This window comes from Struthio camelus, chromosome 10, assembly GCF_040807025.1.
Source record: "Struthio camelus isolate bStrCam1 chromosome 10, bStrCam1.hap1, whole genome shotgun sequence".
In the NCBI taxonomy this organism is placed as follows: domain Eukaryota; kingdom Metazoa; phylum Chordata; class Aves; order Struthioniformes; family Struthionidae; genus Struthio; species Struthio camelus.
The window spans coordinates 9,325,303-9,344,761 of NC_090951.1; the positions used below are offsets into that span (position 1 = coordinate 9,325,303).

At 38.8% G+C, this 19,459-nt stretch overlaps 1 protein-coding gene and 1 long non-coding RNA gene across 3 annotated transcripts in view; one reads left to right on the forward strand and one right to left on the reverse strand.

The window, feature by feature from the left end:
• CDH8 (cadherin 8) overlaps positions 1-7,421 on the reverse strand; it is a 153,729-nt gene extending 146,308 nt beyond the window's left edge. The window contains exon 1 of the mRNA XM_009669844.2: positions 7,042-7,421. The gene's annotated coding sequence lies outside the window, so the exon portion shown is untranslated. The remainder of the gene's footprint in view (positions 1-7,041) is intronic.
• Positions 7,422-7,506: 85 nt separating this feature from the next.
• The window catches only part of LOC104140849 (uncharacterized), a 34,651-nt gene continuing 22,698 nt past the window's right edge, over positions 7,507-19,459 (forward strand). Inside the window, exons 1-2 of one of the 2 annotated variants that reach the window (XR_011143255.1) lie at positions 7,507-7,533; positions 8,329-8,455. This is a non-coding gene — a long non-coding RNA (uncharacterized lncRNA). Of the gene's footprint in view, positions 7,534-7,985; positions 8,253-8,328; positions 8,456-19,459 lie in introns of those variants that run through there. The other variant, XR_693402.2, reaches the window with a different exon arrangement.

Consider the following 19,459-nt stretch of genomic DNA (forward strand, 5'->3'; position numbering starts at 1 on the left):
TGTCCTAACAATAATTCGATGAGCAAAGATATGACAGCTTAATTTTTAAGATTAGTCATGCATTGCAGCTTTTTATAGTTAAAGACCTCTGAACAATTCTTTAGGTTATTATGTGCACTCTTGTGCTTGTGTAAAATGCTAAGGGAGCGTTTTAAGCACAGTGTTCATCAGTCGTTGCATCTGATACACAGCAGTTGGAATTCACGCGTTTATACCCAGGTAATACAAGACATACAGATATACACATGCATGTACAGAACTGCAGTAGTTTCTTTGGTATATAGACCTGTACTATTGAATGGGGGGATTTATTCAGCCATCTCTAAGATTATTACTAGTAAAAGCAGGTTACTTCAGTTTTAGGTATGTTTTAGAGGGAGAAGTGAAGGAAGGGTTAAGAAGAGCTTTGTTTCAGAAACCATTTCCTCTTCCTCAGTTTCCTTACTCTTCTCCCTTACTTACAAAACACCGTGATTGGTGTTCTGAAGTAGAGATGAGGTTGCTACAGGACACAGGTCATTTCACAACTTGAATAATGTTTTAGGATAAAGAGAAAAAGGATATGCATATCACATTTAAGTACATCTCCTTTAATCAAATAATAATATTGTAACAAGCTGTTCATTACTCTTTATCTGATTGCTTAATATGATACCCTGTTTTATCTACAAAGCCTATTTTACGTCAGTGACTATCTAAAACTTGTTTATACTCTTCTGTCAAACATTTACTTTTAGGAAATTCTGTTTTGTTTTTCTTTTTTAATAAGAGAATATCACAGCCTTGTGATATCATGGTTATTGACTAATTTATATTTGCATAATTGTGTAAGAATATATATAGAATCTATTATTGTGGATATTATTTGGGGATATTTTTATTATGTTTTGATAGTAAAATCAATGTGAGCAAACTTTAAAGCTGCCAGGGCTCCAATACTTGGTATATAAAGGTATCGCTCCTCACAGAAGTGCTCACTACTTCACAGGACCAGAGTTCATTAAAAAAAAACAAAAACAAAAACCAACTTTATTGCTCTTAGGTCTTCCAGAGAGTTTGCATTGAAGTAATGACTTGTTTCACTACATTTCCTCTTCAATGAAATGAGTATTTACAATATTCAGTTTTCTTACGACAGCTGATACCAAAAAAAAAAAAGGCATTAAAATGACAATACTATTATAGATCTAATGTAGAGCAAAAGATAGCTACCGTCTTCCCTTTCAAACTGCTGTACTTAAGGAAAAAAAAAAGGTTTGTTTTCGGGTGTATGGGAGTCAGATACCCTGTGGATCTGTGTCAAAATGTCGGTTTACTTCACACTGTCTTGCTGAGAAGCTCTTGATTCTAGCTCAAAACAGAGAGGGAAGAAAGTCAAAACCAGTTTGAACCACCAAGGTGGTCCAAAGACTTAAATATGACAAAAACAGTCAGATCTGCGTTGTTTTCATTCTATAGTAAGAGGAAGAAATGAACTGAAGTCATTTTTATTCTCAACAGTCCACTGATTAAAGTGATTTTCCTTTGACTAAAATAGAACTGCATTACATACAGATTTAATAGCTTCAGCTCATGCCAATCTCATCTCTCAAAGCAATGCTCATTTTTATGAGGGTGTATTACATAATTTGAAGACCTATATCACTTTTAAAGGAGAGAGAAAAAAGCAAGTTGTGCACAACATGAAGAGAGCTCATAAAAAGGCAAACAGATTGGCCTGTGACTGAGAATTAGGTGTTAACCACGCTCTGCCTAGGGCATCGTTTATCATGAGAGTTTCAGCAGCTGGGATGTGCTTATCCTGTACTTGCTGGAAAATGTTTAAATATTAATGGAGGACATAAATATCTTGCTTTCTGGGCTTCTTTCTCAGTCTTTCTTTTATATACAACAGATCTTCCATTTTCATTGTTTTTTTAAAGAATGTCAGATATTCTGTACGTAATTAAGCAAAACACAGTAATTAAGGAAAAGCCCACAAATTTCCTGACGTGCAATCTGATTAAACTAAAAATATAAAGTATGTCTGATCATAATTTAGTGAAAGCTGCATATATTTTCCAGCCACACACATAAATGTGTGTGTAGATAAAAACATCTTACAAAGGAAAAAAGTGAACGTAATTGGACTTTTCTAACTACACACGCTACTGCTGCAGGAAGCCTACTCAAGTTTTTGATAAAATATATGAAATCAGAAAAGAAGATTTCTAATTTCGCAACATCGAAGTTAATGGCAGTTTTGTCATCAAATTTAATGAGTTGTTTGAAAAGAAGCGGGGTCTTGCAACATGTCCTCCTGAAACTTACTTCTTTTGCAGTTGCCAAGCTCTTTTTTTATCTGACTTTTGGAAAAGCACAAAAACTAAAGCCCACAGACTGCAATACAGAATTCAATCTAAATTTCAATGACATGAAAAATTAAGTTCTGATGATCTTGGTATTTAAAAGGCAAGAATGGCTGATACATTCAGTCCATAAGAGAGATCCACATATGAAATGTTGCTCATTTGCAAAACCCAACTAATGAATAGCACTACCTCTGAATATACATATAGTGCGTGTGCATATATATATATATATAGTTTTGATATTATAAATTAACCAGCGACTGCAAAGGAAATAGACTTATATGGTTATCTGAGTTTCTTAAATTTGGTGAACACTGATTCCTAGGAGTAAGGTATTTGGAATGAACGTACATCAAATTAGAAAGTTGAAGCTGTGAACTAACGACTGCCAAGAGTGACTGCTTTCATAATATTTTAAACTCTCACATCTGGTTGCAAAGATCTGAGCAAGACACACTGAGAAACAGCTTTCTTCTTAGCTTGTCTATGATTTAGGCACCACAGGGTAGAGTAGACACTTCTCAAGGAAGGTTTTGCATATTCTGGTCTAAGATTGGTTCACATAACTAATTCAAAGTCCAAGCCAAGGTGCTGATCGGCCTCAATTCCAAAAGATTTCCACAAGACAGATCACGCTCAAAACCTTGGAGAATCAATGCTGTGAATATTATCACTGCAACTGATTGATAAAGATTACTCTAATGACTAAGGCAAGTAGGAATCAGTTTCTTGAGAAGTGTCAGATGCTTTAAACTCTACCTGCTGGTACAAAATTGGTTCAGAAGTCATCCTTCCATCTCAGCTTACATGTACCACTTCAGATACCACAAGTCCCCAGTATGTTTTGGGAACAAAATTGCATTAATAGTTGAAATGCCACTGTGTTGGTGTTATTTATTTGGTTGGAAAAATGAGAAACGTGATGAACAGACTCCAGAACAAAAAGCATACGGGGTCTATCTGAGACAAAATAAATAAATATTTGAAATCTCTGACTGAAATGTATTTTATTTTATTCTGTTTCTATCTACTGCTCAGAAAGCTATGAAGTGAACCACCTTTTCTATGGCAACCACACTAAGAAAAACGTTGAGTTTCTGTCATCTAATTTAATTCTATTGATGCGATCTTATGGTAGCAACAATGCTTAAAACGTTCCAAGTTGAAAACGCCTTAGCATTTCCCTCCCACTGATAGAATTTGGTTTGTATTATTTTAAACTCAGGGTTCAAGGATTCTTTCATAATTTTCAGGAATGAAGATGCAACCCAGGTGCATACTGTAAACACACAATTGTCATTATTAATAGCATATCCAAAAGGCCAGACTCTAATGATGCCATAATGGAAAAGAGATCACAAAAGGAATATTGCTAATATATACATTATCTTAATGATTATTGGATATGCTGTAAAAAAATACCTGTTCATACTGCGTAGCATCAGCAGTTGTTTTCAATTACAGAGTATTCATAATCATCACTTAGAGATCTGCAGCATCAAGAGCTTACGGTATGCATTTACACCTCTTTCTTGTTCACAGAAATTTAGAGGTCAGTATTCTTTTTCTTCAAAGTCTCTTCATTTTTGGAAATGAAAATATCTGTATGTATCAAGGGCCAAGCGGGTAGGATCCTGGCCCCTAATTCCAATAACTGTCTGAAAAAGTCCCAGCTAAAGTCTGTAGGGCACTTAGGTCTTGTGGAAACAACATTTTAAAAGATGAAATCTGCAAGTGCATGATAAAAAATAGAAAAAAAAAAAAAGAGAATGTACTTCTAGGGGTAACAGATCTGTAGTTCCATATACTGCAGATTAGAATTTAAATATATTTTTTCCAGTCTAAGAAGACTGCTGTACATAATAACAGTGATACAAATAAAATATCCAGGAGTAAATTAATCTATTAATTTAGTTAAGGTGCAATATTATTGGAAAAATTTTAGATGCTACAAAGGACAAAGTGAGTCAATTTAAAGATGATTGTGGGACCACTGCCCCATTTCCACCTCTGTTTTGGACTTCAGTAATGGAAGTTGATGGGAACAAGTATACTTAAAAAGTACCAAGTGACTGCCTAAGGAGGATTGTATCTCACAGAGATGAAAAGCCTTTTTTTTTTAAGGTAGAAAAAAAGAAGCCCTACATATGGGTACTTCTTATTAAAACTAGTTGCATTTATTAAAGAAGTGCGTATATTTTTAATAATTATTTAATGACGTAAAATATGTCCGAAGTTACTTTTTTGGCTAGCAGCCTATTCAGTTAACAAATTGTTCATCTGCATATCTTAAGAAGTTACCTTCATGAAACAGTTGAACCTCCAAGGACACTCAAGGCCCTCAACTTACAAACAGTCACATGAACTTCAAGTCAAGTTCTTTAAAGTCAAGATATTTTAAGTTGTACAAAAAGAATGGAGTGTTAATAAATAGCAACCCTAGGAAGAAGATAGCAGAAGGTTGTGCTCATTTGGTATTCAGTGAGCTAGAACAGTAAGGCTGAACAGATGAAAACCTTAGACTAGAATATTACATAAAACTCAGTTCCCTTCCTAGAGTTTTTCTGTTGCAAATGCTCACACAGTTAGGCCAGGAGGTGACACTACAGAGAGCTTTTGTTTTTTGATGCTATCTCATCTTATGAGTGTAAATTTGATAATTTCACAGCTATGCAAAATACTAACTGCTTTTAGCCACTTTATCATTTTATTTAAGACAGATAAAACATTCGCTGGGCAATTTTTCAGTCTTCTGAATGTATTCCTTATTTATTTACTGAGAATTCAACTCTGAAACATCCTTTTGTTCGTAACAATCTGGTATTGAACGCAGAGAATGATATCAGTCATACAAAAGTATTACATATTTCTCTTTATCCTTATTGCAAAGAAACTCTTTACGAATTTATAAAAGAGGATGAGTGAAGTTAAGAGGATTCTTTATCTATAGCTTTAGTAGTTATCAGCTATATTCTTTAATTGAAACTGAAGCGAGCAGCTGTTAGCTTCCCTTCTATTAAGCACTAATGTAGTAGGTTTGAAACAATAAACAGTTAATGTTATTTGACTTCTTACAATCAGCAGCCCAAAAAAAAGGTCTGGCTGTGATACTCACAGAGACAAACGGCTAGCCCTTTATGTGCTCATCAAGTTGGCTGTTTAAAAGTGTCAGCCTTTATGAAAGTTGTACAAGTATTTATTCCCACATTCAGAGGAAGGGAAGATAGAGTTGCCTGCATGAAAGACAGCGTGTGCGTGTGTGAAAGAGAGGAAGAGGGAGGGAGAAGTGAGGATATGGAGTTTGATACCTGTTGGCAGCAAGAACAGGTTTCTGTAACACCGTTATGTGCCAGTTTGGATAGATTCCATTCTATTTAGTCTGGTACTAAACGCACACTGTTTAAGCTGAGAGAGATTCAAGACATGACTGAGCAGCCACCAACCACAAAGGAATTCCTGTGTATGTTAAGTGGTGTCACCTTCATGGCGGTAGGCAGTGCCTAAATAAGGATTTGAGTTAATCTCTTCTGTAATATCCACAGAGAAACTGCCACAGGTTTTCTGCTCTGAAGCTTTGCAGGGCTGTACGCTGATCCTTGGCTCCCCAGACAAGCACAGTATTCTTACTGGTCTGAAACTGTCTAGCAGGGATGCTGTCTGACAGCTCGGGTCTCCCGACTGGGATGCAGATAGTCAGCAGATACCACCACCAAGCAGAACGCAAGGACACCTTATTCCTCTAGCCTTCCTCCAACAGGAGATGAGGCGTTTCATGGAACAGCCAGCTTCAGGGGTCAACAGCCTCCTGCCTTTCCTGTCCAGGAGCCTTGGCAATGATGCAAGTAACCAGCAACTGGAGCTAAAGGGCTTTCTCCTCCTTGGAAGTTTCACCTGGCTGCAGTATCTATTTAGTCAACCAAAGAAAGGGAAGGAAAACAACTTGTGGGACAGGGAGGACTCTTGCCTACTCACAGCTAAAGATTCATTCTGATTGCGGCTCAAAGAGGAAGAACCGTATTTCTGGGATAGTTTCCTTTCTGAAAGTGGGAAAGGAAGCTACCGTACCATTTCCATTTATTTATTTATTTGGGGGGCGCAAAGCTTGGGGGGGGTAGGGGGAACGGTGGTGACAGATCGGGGGGGGGGGATTCACCCTCCTCATGGCTCTTCCAGCCTCCTCCTCCCTCATCTACATATCTGACTGGTGGGTGATTTTTATTCTCAGCACGAAAACTGCAATCTATTTCAACGCATGAATGCAGCCCTGCATCTATTCAACACGGTGAAATAGCCCAGAGATTTATTGTACTAAATAGGAAAACAAGGAGAAGAAACGGATTCCCCAGCCTCAGAAGCAGCCCTCTGTGATTCAAAGTCTTTGTAATCCGTTAAAAGAGAAAAAATAAGAAAAAAGAAAAAGGAGGGGAAATAGCCACACCGCCATCCCTCCTCCCAAGGAAAAAAAAAAAAAAAAACTTAACTACCATCTCATGACGTTTTCATTATCAGAAATTTCAAAAGATCTGACTTAATGAGCCGCTACAGTTCAGTCTAATGCCCTATCTGTTAATAAGGAAACCGCTCACATAGTGCCCTTTGCAAAAAAGCAGACACTAAGTCGAAAAGAAACCTACAGAGAGCGAGCCTCTGCCAGCGAGACATAAATAATATTAATAAAATGAATACTCACTCTTCCAAGGACCAAGGAAACAGCTTGCTAACAGCCACTTCACAAATGGATTAAGAGGGTGAGGTAAAAAATATTAGCCAGTCCCTGTGAACAGACAGGATTCTCCAGATTTTCTTTTCATGCTTTTTGAGGCTGCTGATGCTAGAGGAGAGGCTGGTTACTTAGCTTCTCAGCTTTCTGTACCTGCATACTAAAGTGCAGTTATTAATTTCTCCCTTTGCACATATCATCGGCAGCAGCACATCTCCAGGAAAGCAGGGATATTCCAAATAAATCCACTCATTCCGGGTCTGAGCGCTCCAACGTGCCTGCCTGCCAAACGTAACTGTGAAGTGATGTGGAAAAGTGAGCTGGGAGCCTCCCCTGACAGCTCTTATTGGGCTGATCTCGGAGGCAGGTCTAGCGCTCGGAAATTCATGTAAGCAGTTTTGGGTCCCCCCCCCCCCCAAACCACTCCGCCTTCCCCTTCCCCTCCCTGCCCCTTTCCACCGGGTAAGCACACAACTTTTCCACAGACCGCGGAGCCGCTCGTCGCGGCAGGCGCCCGCGCCGCCAGCTCCGAGCCGGGCCACTTCCCTCAGGCCGGGCGGCGCGCGGGGAGGCCGCGGGGGGCGGGCGCCGAGGCGGCAGCCGGCGGGGGAGGGTGAGGGGGCCGCCGGGGCGGCAGAGCAGCGCCGCGGCGGGCGGGCGCTGAGGGGAGCCGGGGAGGGCAGAGGGCGCGCGGGCAGCGCCGAGGCGGGAGGGGCGCGCGCTGGGGCGGCGGCTGCTGCCCCCGCGGTGACAGAATCGCCCCTGGCCCAGGCCGAGGCGGCGGGAGCCTCCCTCAGGCGACTCCCGCCACGGAGGGGAGGCCGGGGCGGCGGGGAGGGGACCCTCTCCAGCGCCCCCGCAGCGGGACGCGGAGGGCAGCAAGGAGGGAGGGGCAGGGCAAGATGGAGCGGGGGGACAGGAGGCAGCTACTCATCTCCATGAAGAAACCCTTCAGGAGACACAGCCGGACACTCCAGGGACCAGTGCCTGGGAGAGAGGGATTTAAAAATCTTTTTCCAAAACCCCCAAAAGAAAGAGGATAACTGCAGGCATTCTGACTCTCTCCTGTGCTCCTCCAAGCCAAGGGCAGCAATCAGCTCTTAGAAGTAAAAGCTCCAACTAGGACAAACGCAAAGCACAGCCAGGACCTCTCTGCACAGCAAGAGATGGCTGAAGGGCAAGTGCGTTACAGCTGAGTTGTCCAGCTCCTAGTTCTTAATTCCTTCCTGTGACCAACTGTGATGGTGTCTTACACAGAGCCCCCATCTTGTGAAGCGCTGGAGAGGGTCCAAGAGGCAGCGCGCATTGAGCATCCTCAACTGCTGTTGACTTTAAAGAGCCGAAGGCTGCCCATCCCTTTTGAGGACTCACAGCATGGTTCAAGGTAGGGCCAACAGCTCGGCGCCCGCGTAGAGGTCTGAACCGTGCCTCAGCCAGCGTTGTACGAGAGGCCAGCCAAATGAAAATAATCTTAGTACACATCAGTTGAGTTCTAGCAGTTTTCTTTTTTATGCTGCATGTATTGTATGCACTGTCTACTAGCATGACATAATTATTAAGCATAAAACACTTCATGTTTCTAAATGTGGGCATCACCTATTTTTTCCTCAAGTCCTTTAACATTTAGTAACAGAGAAGGGGCTAAGAATTGTGCAAGGAGCCCAAAGTACAGACACAGACTATGACTCTTAAAATGGAGGGCTGATACAACACTTAACTGATACTGTTTTGGAAGCAAAAACACTCAATTCCATCATAGTTCTGTGACTTTCCTTGGCCAGAGATCTTATGCCATGTTTAAGGCAGTGTGGTTTTGTATGACTAATGTGGGTTTGCTGCTTTCTAGCTCTGTGTTAACTATTTTTAATGGCTGGTCATCTTAAATACAGTCTTAAAAACTGAAAATCTTTTAAATTTAAACACAAAATAAGACGATTATGTCTTCAAGACCTACCAACAATTATAGAAAGACAACAATGAACCCCAATATTCCTCTATACAGAAGGAATACATAATTTACTTTCATGACCGTTGGTCTTGTTTTTCATACTGATAGTGTGTGTGCAGGAGAGAGGAGTGCACACATCTGCATTTGGAGCTTTGCAAGTTTGATGTGCTTCAGTTCTGGTTTTAATAACATGTAATACTGCCTAGCAAGTTATTTCATGTACAGGTGCATTCCTTCTTGCACAAGTGTTTCATTCTGAAAAGCCTCAAGCCCATTAGCAGGTAGGAAAACATACCTGGAATTTTGACATTTTTCAAGGGCAATGAAGAGACACCTAAATGTTGTGTATCTTTGTTTCCCTCAGCCCAAACATTTAGCTTCCAAGCTGTGAGCCCAGGGTGATTCCTTAGAGAAGTATGGATATTTTATACAATATTTATTTGACGAAGCAGGCAGAGAGCCTTGAGGGAAATACAAAACACTTTGCAGTGCAATAGATAACATCAGAAACGTGGCTTCCCTTTATCTGAAGCTGCATTGACACAAACAGTATTTTTCTCCTCCATCTCCTCACCAACTGAACAATACTATGAGAATATATATGGTGTCACAATGAAAGATGAGGATGTTTAGTCTCTGTCTTTACTTCTGGCTATTAATGACAGGGTTTTTTTTTTAGTTTATGTAAAAGTACTTGCACGCTGTATGTTTTAATTTCTATTGAAAAATAACTGAAGGAAGCAACCAAGAATAAGAATTCTTAGACCCCTCGTGTCCATGCTTTAAACAGGTAGTCAAGTTGTGTGTGGCAGGAAAGCTAATGGTAGCTTTAAAGTTATGTTGTGCTCCCCTGAACCTGGTGTTGATGTTTGGAGGTATATCTCCAAGTACAACTTAAAAGTTTAGTTTTAGTTTTGATTTTAACCTTTGCCTTTGCCAATTGTTTTAAGTGACCTTTCTTGCAGTTGGGAATTACAGGGGCAAATGCTGTGCTCTTTGATCCTCAGAAATTGTGGTGTGAGAGGGTGGTATCTGTCTTGTTAAAATGGATTGTGTCACTCACGGATTCTCTTTCTGGAGAGCTTTTTGCATGGAATAAGTCTCAACAGGAAAGACTGTGTGGCTTCATACTAATCTTTGAATAGCAAAGGAGTATTTCCAGTTTCCAACCTCCTACCCAAACTAATTCATTCCCATTAATATCACATAGCACTGTTGAATATGCTGGCTAAAAATTGTTTCCTCTTCAATATTTTAAAGGAAATATCTTCCCCAAAATGTGGGTGTTAATCATTTCAAATGAAAGGTCATTTCATTTTGTAAGTAAAAAGCTCTGATATCAGTTGAAATGGGATGAAGATTCTTAGTTTAACAACTGTAGTGAAGGAAGAAAAAAAATCAGGTGCAAAATGTGACCAAGTGAATCAAACTAATGCAATTTTTAATATTATATCTTTGTACCAGAAATTTCACATAGAAACTTAAAAAAAATCCAGAGTTTTGACTGATTGTGACTAATGAGGGCAAAAAAAAAATTAACCTCTGCTTGGAAGAGAACCTGGTAATCTTATTTCATATTATTTTGCTCTTACGAGTGAGAAGGATTGCAAACCTAATAGGACTTCTCATTCATATATACACAGGAAATATCTGGCTACCTTCTAAAAACATGTGGAATATAATGGAGTACGATTATCTTCTCACCCTTCTCTACTTTTGCAAAAACAATTATATGATTATCATATATTCTTTGTTTCTCAGTATTACAAGCAGTGCAATAAACTGTTTTCTGGAGACAGAGCTCAGCCCTTATTGCTTAAAAAAATTTAATAAAAGTGACTTGAAATGAGCTCTTAAGGGGCAATTCAATCCCAACAGAGCCTTAAAAGGGCTGCTGCTGATCTAAATACTTAGCATCATCTCATTTAAATAACAATTCAAAAGTCAGGAACTTGAAGAGTGGAAAGGAGAATGAAAGGAAGCATGCTTGGAAAATAAACCGTTTTGCTGATTCCTTATATTCAGATTTTATTCCATCAGATCATCTAGTAGTGAGATTCTTCCCTCAAAGTATCAGTAGCCAAGTTGAGGTTTTAGTATGCTTTCTAGGACCTGATCCCTGAGGTTAATGAGTCCAGTGTGAATTACTTGATTAAGTTAAGTTTTGAAATTACTGCAAGCAGCAACTTACAGAAATTTCTACTAGCATGCCACTTCAAAGTAATATTAATAATATAAAATTAGTAACTGATCTGAAAGCTACTAAAGCAAGTTTACAGAATAGTGGTGCATCCTACCATTATTCCATTAAAGCCTTAGACAGATGTAATTTTCTCAGGCAATATCAAAAAGCTCTACCTAGTTTGTATTTTCTGCTCAAGTTACGTGAAGGATTATTCCTAAGTTTCATAGGCATCGGAAGACCAGAATTTACATTCTGTAAACCAAAAAGAAACAAGATAAGTCCAGAATGTTTCTGAATAAAATATGTGCTTTTATCAGTTCACTAGGCCAGTACAAAAACATAATTACCTTTAGAACATAGTTTCTTATCACCTTCTTGCAACCTTTAAAATCTGCTTGTATGCAGTTATCACAAGTTGGTTATCATGAGAAGTAACGTTCCCTCGTGTTTGGGAAGTTGTAGACATCTGTAATTGAAAAGTTCCATTATATAATGCTTACAACTGATACTATAGATTAAAACAAAAGAAATGATTCAAAATGACTCATGAGATAAGGTATATGGTTTGGTTTTTTTATTTTTGGTACTGATAGAAATCCATGGCTTCATATAAACAGGAAAAGCTAGAAACAGTCCAAGAAACTTACGAGAGAAGTTTGCAAAGAAGTGTATTTTCAGAATGGCCAGGTATGTTCTGTTTTTATAGAGTTGAAAAAATGGTTCAAACTCAATAGCCAACACAACAGAAAGCCTGAAAAACCCCAAAGGACAGACTGCAGAGCAGCAGCATCCATAAGTAACAAAAGTGATTCTCAGTCACCTACAGGTATTCTCTTGGCAGTCTAGCCTTCTGTCAAAGGCATCTAATCAAAGTCCATTCCTTTGTTACTGAATACATAAGAAAGAATGCATTGATTTTGAAGAAGTTACTTACTTTTGCCTTGATTGGACAGTCACATCCTTATATCCATGTGAATTCCATTTCCAGCCCATGCAATGTCAAATAGAAACAAAGGTTTAATATAATAGCAGCACTGGGGCCTTGGAGCCCTCAGCAAACACTTTTCCCTCTGCAAAATTACTCCATTTAGTAAAATAAAACATAACTAGTTTTGGGCCCCCTTCACTATCTAGAGATTTTAAAGTATAAAAACCCCAACTACTAATTTGTGCACCATATGCACCAATGATATTACGAAGTGCATAAAAATAACAACACATTATCAAGTTTTATTATACCTTAGGTACTGTTTGCAATTTTGATTAGTTGCTGTCAGGTTGACTATTAAGAAAACAGATATTTGTTTTGTACAAGCACTAAAATAAAGACAAAAGAAAATTATATCAAGCAAGGCAATCAACTGCTTTTTTCTGTACACTAATGTTCTGGATATAATTTGGAAAGCTAATCTTTTGCACTTAGTTTCCAATATGACTTGCATACACAGGTAACTGGATCGGTTTTAGTAGCTATAGAAATATTTTTTTGCTCTACTTCAAGTGCCCTCTAGTGTGCAGTAACTAAGCAGGTTAAAAATCTTAAAAATTTTTTTTCTTAACAGCCTCCCTAAATCCCCAAGTAATGTGTAACACTGCTTTTCCTCTCTGAGGAAAGAGAAACTCAGTGTTCACTGCTTTAATTGTGTGCATATAAATGAATTCTCTATGTAGAAGTCAAATCACTCCCTTTGCTGTCAAGTTTTTATTCTCACAGATATTAGTGAAATACAGCCCAATAATTTTTTTGGCCATTCTGCCAAAGTTTACAGTGTTGTCAGAATCAAAACAAGTCCTCTCCACCTCCAAAAGGAAATTAATTTATTAATCGGCAAAATATGACCCTCGAGCCAGATTTAACACAAAAACACTTACAGTTAGGCTCTATGACTTTTTTTTTTTTTTTTTTTTTTTAAAGTGGTGGACACTTACCAATAATCCTAGCTTTGAAAGTTATTTTCAGGGGTTCCAGGCAAAAGGCATTCTCAAATACCCTGTGATTTGTGAAAAACTGAGACATTTTTATATAGATACAGGTATCCTATTTTTTTTTTTATTAGCAAATGGTTGAATAGTACCATAACAGCAGTATTTTTATTACCTGTTTAGAACATAAATCTAACAAATCTAAACAGGAATCTAAACAAAAAGTTACTGATGCATATACGTAACACAAGGTCTGTACGCTCTCATCTCTCCTTAACAACGGCATTGCTCTGTCCTTCTGTTATGCTGACATGCTTGGTCAAAATGCTGAAGTTACTTGGCTGGACAAGTTGTGTCATGTCAGTCAGTGACAGGAAGTATGTACAATTCTTTTTCACTGCAGGAGACAATGCATGCAGCCAGTTTTAGCTGTTTAACTGCCACATCAGCAGGACAGAGGAGAAGGATGCCTGACAATAGATGAAGGGGAGGACAGGAAGAGAGCAGAAGTTGGGAGGTAAAGAGTTTGGAAGGGAAAGTTACCAGGCACAGCTGGGAGAACAAAGAACAAAAAATAGAGCTCACTTGCAAGAGTACGCTGTTTAAAGATATTTCTAAATGGATCATCTATATTTAAAAAGCAGACTAACAGTTGAGTTCTCCACTACACAAAATGAGTTAATATTTAGGGGAAACCAAGTAAGACTTTTCTCTTTCATTCCCCGTTTTGCTGTGGTTTGACTTCAGTGCCAAATATTCACTTTCAAGCAGGATTTACCATAAAATTCCATGATAATAGCAAGCTTAAGCATAGTCTCTAAATGAAGCAAATTTTTTAATGGACATCTAACAGAGCTAATGTAAAAGGGATGGGTGCATCCCAGGAGAGATGTAACACTCACATGTAATAGGGATATGCTACAAGGTGAGGGAATTGAATCTTATAAGTTGTAGAATCAGTAGAGCTTCCTCTAAGGGGAAGGAGTTATCATCCTCATATATGAGCTAAAGTTTTAAGGCTGTGGTTTCAAAGTGAGGTGCTCAGAGGAGCTGCCCCCACCACTTCCTGTGTGCTCGCTCACTGCTCACTGGTCCCTGCTTAGTTTGCTGGCAGCTTTTGAATGTCATTTTTACTAGCTATTCTTCCTGCATGCCATAGGGATTAAATGTCAACACAGTTTTGACATACATATAAAGTTAAATGACTAGAAGGCTAAGCAACACCATACCCAGTTTTTATAAACTTTGAGCCTCTTTTAATCTATCTTAATAGCCACACTGTACCTAGGCAGCACGATGGCGGTAATGCGGTAAGCAGCTAGACGTATTCCAGCAACAGTACCAGAAAAGAGTCTCAAACTTTAGCATGTATGCTAGGCCTTTACTTGTCCTTAGGGACTAAATGGGTCTTAGTGGTGGTTTGGGAAAATAAACCGGGAGTCCCTTCCCACTGAAGGACTTGGAGCATCTCATATGAATAAAGGCTGAGCGCGCTGGGATTGTTTAGCCTGGAGAAGAGGAAGCTCGGGGCAGGGAGGGATCTTATCAGTGCGTATAAATATCTGAAAGGAGGGTGTAAAGAAGTTGGAGCCAGACTCTTCTCAGTGGTGCCCAGTGATAGGACAAGAGCCAATGGGCACAAACCAAAACACAGGAAACTCCTCCGAATACAAGAAAAAACAACTTTGTTACTGTGAGGGTGCCTGAGCCCTGGAACAGGTTGCCCAGAGAGGTTGTAGAGTCTCCATCCTTATAGGTATTCAGAACCCAACCGGACATGGTCATGGGCAACCTGCTCTGGATGACCTTGCTTGGGAAAGGGGGGGGGGGGGATGGGTGTTGGGCCAGATGATCTCCAGAGGTCCCTGCCAACCTCAGCCATTCCGTGAACTGTCTGTGTTACATTAGACTTGAGTAAACATAGCCAGGCTACCTTCAGCCCTCATCATTAGAGCACAGAAATATATGGGTAAACTGCTACTACAGCAGTAGTGTAATCTACCTGCAACAGCTACTACTTCTACAACATAAGGAAAAGAAATAGCCATAGAAGGCCATTCAGTGGCAAGGATATATTTCCTTACCATAAATTTGATAGGTTTTAAAAATTGACAGTATTTTGTGTTCCTTCTGTTCTGAATGGGAAATTTCTAAGTTTAGACCAACTCTTCATGGAGGTGCCTTAACTAGAGTAGAAGTGGTATATCTTAGGTCCATGAGTAGGAGTCAATGATAGCAGGTACACACACTAAAGGTAGCTATAGTTGATAGAAGCAAAAGGAAAAAAAGTAGCACAAACTTAAAAGTTTCAGCATACACCACCTGAAGAAATTCCCAGAAGGATAATTTTGCATACCCCATGAACTCAAATCTAATGACAACACAAGCCTAAATCTGGCTGCTAGTCCATACAGTATTTGATTTTCCATTCTGAACATGTTCACAGATTAGAAGCATATACTTGTTTTTATAAAATATTTTCTCCAGAGATTTGTTTGTTTCTTTCTAGAATTAAGGAGGTACGTCAATTTATTGCCTATAAAATGATTTTTTTTTTTCAGTGACTGCTGACATCATTGTTTGGCAGACTGATCTTAAAAAGATTAAGAGGTAATGCTGTGGTAAAATAAAACAGCCATTTCCCTGAAAAAATATTTTCTAGTGCATGTGTAACAAATATCACTAATGAAGGAGAATATAAATCATTTAAATCCCCTGGACTTAATGCTGAAGTACTATTCTTTGCAGTTTTAGCTGCTTACTGAAAAAGCACAGGGAAAGAATCATTTTACTGAAAAGAACTAGTTTTAATGCCAGTAATTTAGTGGATCAAGTGAAATAGGTATTCTACAGTCATTTTAGAACTTAAAAGGTGGTGTTTATTGTTGAATAGTAGTAAAATCAAGTAAATAAAACAACAAGTATCTGAGAATGAGGTGCAGCAAATATGTCCCGCCCTCCCACAGGAAACATGAAAATGATCTGACTAATGGTTCTTTTACTTCTTTGTTGATCCTCAGATTCTTGTAAGCTCTTTGAAATAAAAAGACAATAGTAAAAGGCAGTGTTCTCCATGAATTGCGGAGGTCAAATGAGCCAACTGTGGCATAACTAAAGGAACAGTAGGGTCTGATTCACTATTGTGCTATTTAACTAATTTCAGCTTAAGAGAGGAGTAATACTGTGGTAAAAGGCAGCCCATATTTTTATTTAAATTAAAATCTCTAATATTCATCAAATATTTATACAAATATATAACAAATAATTGTGGCAAACATTGCATAATAAAGATGAAAGAGAAATTAACCTTGTGAATTTTTAAGTTGAAGAATAAAGACCATTACATTAATAAGACTTAATTATATCATTAAATATTTAAAACTATGTCATCTAATAAATGTTGTTTTTGTTTAACATATTTCTTTATCTAATGTTTCTGTAAAAAATCCTTTAAGATATGAACAAAAAACAGGAGAGGGTTAGCAGCCCTCTTCACTGCCTTTTTGATAGCCATGCAATTACAGATAAAGTGAGAAGGGAGCCATATGTTACCTCTTCAAGTCAAGGTCAGCCTTCAGGACAGAACAAGCTGCACTTCCACAAGCCTCAACTCCCTGCCTGAAAGGCCCATATCTTTGCTAGAAATTTTTATTCAATTATTCCTATCTTTCTCTAGGAATAGCTTGGCTACATCATGGTAATCAAATAAGTTAGGCTACCATAAATGAAGCTCATTGCCATCCATGTTTCTAGCATGCCATTTAACATCTAGCCCTATCGAAAGGGCTAGATGGGGACAGTGTTCAACCATCAGCTTTCTATCCCTGCACTGACCAGCTCTTTCCATGACTGACAGAACACAGGTGCACAAACCATCAAAAACTATCAGGAAATCTTCAGGAAAGTCAGCATCTTGGCAAGCAAGAGAAAGGGTCAGTTTCCTTACAAAGGGTTGGTGGGTACAACCTTGCAAAGAATGCCTGTCCACCCCATCATCCCTTGCCCATGTCACATTCTTTTCTTTTGCTTGATTTATCTCAGCTTATTTTCTGTAGATTTGTACTACTATTCTACACGGAGAGAAATCAGAAATGTAGGGTGAAAAGCTTCGGGAATCAAGCCAAATGCCAGGCAGCAATTCAACCTACACCAAGCAGAATGAACTTCTGTCAGGAAATTTCCAAAACTTTTGATGTCTCCCTATACATATGGCACCTCAAAATACAATCACAGTATGCTGAAGATACACAAATTTTTCTTTCTGCCTTTCCTGTATATATAAACCATGCACACAGATAGCCTGCATGTCTCAACTTTTCACCGAAAAACTGTTACATGTACTTGCAGAAACACTGATTAAAATCAGCTGCAAACATCAACAAATCAAATCTAACTCATCAGCATTTCAGATTTAGCACAGAGGGGCTACAATTTAATGATCCTTCAGTGGAAATTCTCTTCGTTTGCAAGCACATAAATACGATGCCCTACCCGCTTAGCTACTGTGCTTTCAGCTAAGTCATTCTTTCAATTTACCACAGTAATACTGTTTTTTTGATTTCTTCCCTAAAAATCCTTTGTTTCTTCATTTTTGTAATATTCTTTTGACTTGTCTCCTGTAGATTGTGTTTCGTTGCTATGATTGTCTTCCCACTATCCCTCCCCATTTCCCACTCATCTATCCATCATCGCCCATACTGTAATTACAGAAATGTTATTTTCTAGTAGACAGATATATAAGGTTGCTTGCAGAAGTACTGCCATTATGCAGTGCAAATACTGTGCAGAATATTAAAGAACCATATGAATCAACTGTTAGTAAAAGAACATTCCTGAGAGTTATCAAGAGAAAGATTGGACTGAGTTTTGTTTGCTTGTTTACACATTGGACAACTGTCACCTAGAACTAAGCCACATTTTTGTTTGGCAGCTAAGAGCGCAGTGGAGATGTAGAGTCTTCTAATTAGAATGCATGATACTGCAAATATAAACAGGTACAAACACATTCTGTTATGTATACCTGACAGTCACACTGTTAAAAGTATTCTCCTTTGAGCGTGCAAGTAAAACATAATGGTGAAATAGCAAACAAACTCTGAGCTTTAACTTCAGTACCTTCCTAGTAAACTACTTCCTGGAAATATGGTAGCAAATTATTTGGAGTAGTTGCAGAAAAGTTAAGTTTTTCAGCAGTGTCATATCCCGCTACCTCATTTAATACCTTGACCCTACCTCTGAGGCTCAAGAGGCAGCAGAAATACCAAGTGAACTTCCACTAATGTTATATTTTTAACAAACTTTGGTTTGAAGTTTTCACAATAAAGCATTTTTTTTTTTTTTTTAAACCAACTGACAAGATACAGAAGAGTGAATGACAAGCGTGCCTGCAAGCCTAATCCGTAAAACAAATAAAATATATACTATGGGCCAAAGGGATAATCTGTGAAGCACAAATAAAGCCATTTTCCCAAGCACGCATGCAAACCAGCACATTTAAGTGAATGCTGAAAATTGCACGACAACTGCCTATCAGCTGCATGGCCACTGAAACACACTCCCAGGTGAAACTTTAGTGCTATGCGGTGGTAGGTACGGCCTAAAAGCATCCACTGCCATACGCCCCTGTGTTGGTTAAGCTGATGAAGAAAACGTGAAGATCCTGCCAGCACAGACAGGAACACTGGAACCACCTAGGCAAAAACACTTTTCTATGGTAATCCTGCCTATTTGACTTCAATGTACATGAAAGATTGTCAGCAACATGCCCAAAGCGCTTTCCTCCCAAAAAACTAGCTTCATAACCAATATACATGGGCACAAATATATAGGGGGAAGCGTACACATGTGTATGTGGACTGCTTCTATTGCAGAAGTTTACACATGCTCAGTATATTGTAGGTTCACTTCTGCAAAGTCCGCTTACACTGGGAGGAAGACAGGATACATCACTTGCTTAATAGTTTGGTCCAGACGTGTTTGGATGGGTGTATGGTTTTTCACACAAAGCTCTCTGTTAAAGTGCGTTCAGACAGACTTTTAGTCTCCAAGATGCAGCTCACTGCACACCCTCACCCTGAGTTGTCTCATATATAATTTAAATGTTTAATGCAAAGTAAAGCTAATGTTAACAATACGTATTTTTGAAGACTGACAGTATAATGCTTTATTTCCTGAAGGAATAACTGGAGTGATCCATAAGCAAATATAACCTCAAGTAACACTGTCTGAACAGATATAAATTGTGCTCATTCTTGAGAAATCTTGGAGGGATGCATCCCTTCCTCCTCCTCAGCTAGGCAAAACGTGATTTACTGTGTGTGGTTTTCTTTCAG